This window comes from Tamandua tetradactyla, chromosome 18 (assembly GCF_023851605.1).
Source record: "Tamandua tetradactyla isolate mTamTet1 chromosome 18, mTamTet1.pri, whole genome shotgun sequence".
Lineage (NCBI taxonomy): Eukaryota > Metazoa > Chordata > Mammalia > Pilosa > Myrmecophagidae > Tamandua > Tamandua tetradactyla.
This window is the reverse complement of record NC_135344.1, coordinates 250,045-254,289: the sequence shown is the minus strand read 5'-3', so window position 1 is coordinate 254,289 and position 4,245 is coordinate 250,045.

Here is a 4,245-nt window from a genome sequence, read left to right as displayed (position 1 = left end):
TATGTCTGCATTATGTTCCATAATATACATGCAACAAATTGACCTATCTTTCATAAACAGACATTATTTTGTCTCCAACTCTCACTACAACCCACACCACTCCAATGTGCAGCTTAATAAACAACCTTGTGCTTGTCCCTTAAAAATTGTGAACCAATCCCCATAACTGTTTTTCACAAATCTGTCTCTGTGTTTACATGTAGAGAAATATACCATCCTTCCAGTTTTTCCTGGAAAAGTTTGTAGAGAATTGGTTACTTGTTTTTCCCTAAATCTTGTAGCATCCAATCAAGCCATCTGGACCTGATATTGTTTAGAATATTCTAAATTTGAATTTTGATTCTATCTGTGAGTTTTTATTATGTGGTGTACCAAGTTGATTGTCCTATATTGTGGGGCAGCTGTCTTTGATTCCAATTCAATACTGTAGGGAGAAAATTTGATTAGATTACCTCCACAGCTATATGACATGCCCAATGATGGTGTGACCTCTGATAGATGGAGATGGCTCACTCATTCCAGATGAAAATGAAAATTGCTACTGCATTGAATTTGTAGATGAATATGATATAATTGACATTTTGTATTTAATTTTCTTATCCATAGCAGGAATGTCTTTCCACCTATTTAGATCTTCTTTGATTCCTTTTAACAATATATGTAGTTTTCTGTGTGCAAGTTCTTACATCCCTAATAAGTTCATTCCTAAGTACTTGATTTTGCTTGCTATTTTGAATATTTTTCCTAATCAATTCCTCAGTAGTCATTGTTGTGCATAGAAACATACTGATTTTTTAATATAATTTATATCCCACACCTTGCTGAATTTGTTTACTAACTCAAGTAGCTTTGTTTTAGATTTCTCAGGTCAATATAATAGTATGACATCTCAAATAAAGTTTCCCTTCTTCTTTTCCAATTTGGATGCTTTTTATTTCTTTGTCCTGCAATTGCTCTAGCTAGAACTCTAGTGCAATGTTGAATAATAGTTTTGACAGAGCATCCTTGTCTCATTTCTTATCTACAGGAAAAACTTTCAGTTTCTCTCCACTAAGTATGATGCTGCTATTGTTTTTCATATATGTAATTTATCATATTGGGGAATTACTCTTGATTCTATCTTTTGAACTGTTTTTGTCAGAAAAAGATGTTGAATTTTGTTGAATGCTTTTTCAACATCAATCAAGATGATCATGTGATATTTCCTTTCAATTTGTTATTGTGCTGTATTTCACCATTGATTTTCTTGTGTTGAACAATCCTGCATTCTGTATAAACCCCACATTCTCGTGATGTATAATTAATAATTTTAATGTGTTTTGGTTCATTTTGTTAAAATTTTGTTGAGAATTTTTGCATTTAGTTATTAGGAGATTGGCCTTGTTTTGCTTTTTCATTGCATCTTTACCCATTTTTGGCATTAGATGTTATTAAGTTCCTAGAATTACTTAGGTATGTTCCTTTTTTCTCAGTTTTTTGGAAAGTTGAGCAGGATGTCTTAGTTCTTTGAATGTTTGATAAAATCCCCATGAAGCCATCGGACCTGCTTTTCTTTGTAGGTAGATTTTTGATAACTGATGAATATCTTTACTTTGATTGGTTTGTTGAGATCTTCTATTTCTTCCTAGTATGTAGCTGATTTGTGTGTTTCTTCTGGGCTGTGGTAATGCACCTCTTATCATTTCTGATTTTGTTTACTTTCATCTTCCCTCTTTTCTCTTTGCCATCTTCTAATGCTGATCAATTTTATTGATTTTCTCAAACCAACTATGTTTTATTAATTCTCTTTATTGTTCTTTATTCTCCTATTCAGTTAATCTCTTTCAAATTTGTTTCCTTCTTCCATTTGCTTTGGGGTTTGCTTGCTGAACTTTTACCAAGTTCCTCCAGGTAACAGATAAGTCCTTGATTTTTGCTTTTTATAATTTTTTAATTTTTAATTTTTTAAAGTTTTTTTTCTTTCTTGATTTTTTAATATTGGCATTTAGGGCAATAAATTCCTTCTCAGCACAGGCTTTAACACTTCTTTAAATTCTGGTATGTTGCATTCTGTTTTCATTCATCTCCAATAGCTACTGATTTTTTATCAATTTCTTTTTGGCTCACTGATTGTTTAAGATTATGTTATATAGTCTCCATATATTTGTGAATGTTCTTCGTCATTGTAATTATTGATATCTACTCATTTCATTGTATCAGAGAATGTGTTTTGAATAATTTCATGTTTTTAAATTTATAAAGACATGTTTTGTGTCCCAGCATAGATCTATCAGGAGAATGTTCCACAAGCCTAGAGAAGAATGCATATCTTTGTGCTTTGTGGTGCATGACCTATAATGTCTGTAGTCTAATTCACTTATCAATTTTAACTTCTCATTTCCTTGTTGATCTTCTTCTGTTTCCTATCTAAGAGGAAAGGGTTTTCAAAGTCTCCTATTATTATCATGAACATCTATTGCTCCTTCATTTGCCAATTCTGTCTCATGTACTTTGGAGCTTATTGATTGAGAACATAAACATTTATGATTGTTATTTCTTCTTGATGAATTTTCCTTTCTATTCATATACAGTGTCCTTCTTTGTCTCTTATGATGTCTTTACATTAGTCATTTGTCTGATATAGTTTAGCTACTCTGTTTTCTTTTAGCTACAACTTGCATGGAATATCTTTTCCATCTTTTCACTTTCAATCTAATTGTATTCTTGTGTCTAACGTGAGTCTCTTATAAGCAACATAAAGCTGGATAACATTGCTGAATCCATTCTGCCAATCTGTGTCTTTTAATTGGTAAATTTAGCCCACAAATATTCAAAGTTATTACTGAAAAGGGCATTTCTTGAATCCACCAACTTATCTTTTTATTTTATATGTCAGACATTTATATATATACATATATATGTATATTGCTTCCCCTCTTCCACTTTTTATCCTTTAAGTTATTCTTACCAGTATTCTTCAATTCTGTGCCCTCTTCAGACTTCCCTCCCCTGTTTTATTTTTTTCCAGTGGGCAGAACTCCTTTTAGTATTTCTTCTAGGGCCAGTCTCTTGTTGACAAATTCTTTCAGGACTTCTTTGTCTGTGAAAAAAATCTTAATTTCTCCCTCAATTTTGAAGGACAGTCTGGCTGGGTATAGAATTCTTGGCTAGAAGTCTTTCTCTTTCAGGATCTTAAATATATCATACCACTGCCTGCTCACCTCCTGAGTGTCAGTTGAGTAGTCTGAACCCAGTTTAATATTATTTCCATTTTATATAGTACATTGTTTTTCCTCTTGCTGCTTTCAGGGTTTTCTGTTTCTCGACAATATTTAACAGACTGCTTATTATGCATCTTGGGGAAGACCTATTTGGATTTATTCTATTTGGAATTTATTGAGTTTCTTTGACTTGAATGTTTATATCCTTTATGAGGGTTGGGAAGCTTTCCCCCACTATATATTCAACTAATCCTCCCAACAATTAACTCTTCTCTTCTCTTCTTCTGGGACGCCAGTGATTCTTATAGTTGTGTGCTTTTGTTTTGTAGATCATTTACCTGAGATCCAAAACAAATTTTTCCTTTTTTGCTGCCATTTGCTTTTTTGCATGTTCAAAATCATTTGTCCTGTCCCCTAGTTCACATATTCTTTCTTCTGCTTCTTCAAATCTGCTGTTGTGTGTTTCTAGTATATTTTTTATTTGGTCTACACCATCTTTAATCTCTGTGATCTCTGCTATTTTTCTATTTATTCTTTCAAATTCCTCTTTATGCTCTTCTACTGTCTTCCTAATCTCCTTTAGTTCATTAGCCATCCTATTTATTTTGTTTAGTAGAGCTGTATGAACATCTTTGATGGCTGTGTTTTCTCTGGTGCTTTAATTTGTTCATTAGGCTGGGCTATATCTCTCTGCATCATGACATATTTAGTGATATTCTGTTGTCTTCATGGCATGTAAATATCTTGATTGGCTTATTTTAGAAGTTTATTTCCTTCAATAGTCTAAAGCCTTGCATTTGCATGAGGGATGTGGAGTGGGATGCAGGGTTCAGGGCAGGGCATGACAGTGCAGTGATGTGCTGCAGCACAGGTATAAGCACAGGTTGGTGATGCTACACTGGTGGTTGTGAGTGTGTGAGCCCAGAAGTGGGAAGGTTGTCACTGTGTGAGTCCAAGTGTCTGGGAGGTGGGACCTTGGTGTGTGCTGGTCTAGGGTGCAGGGTCCTTCATGGACATGCACAGAGCTGAGGGCAGTGGGTCAACG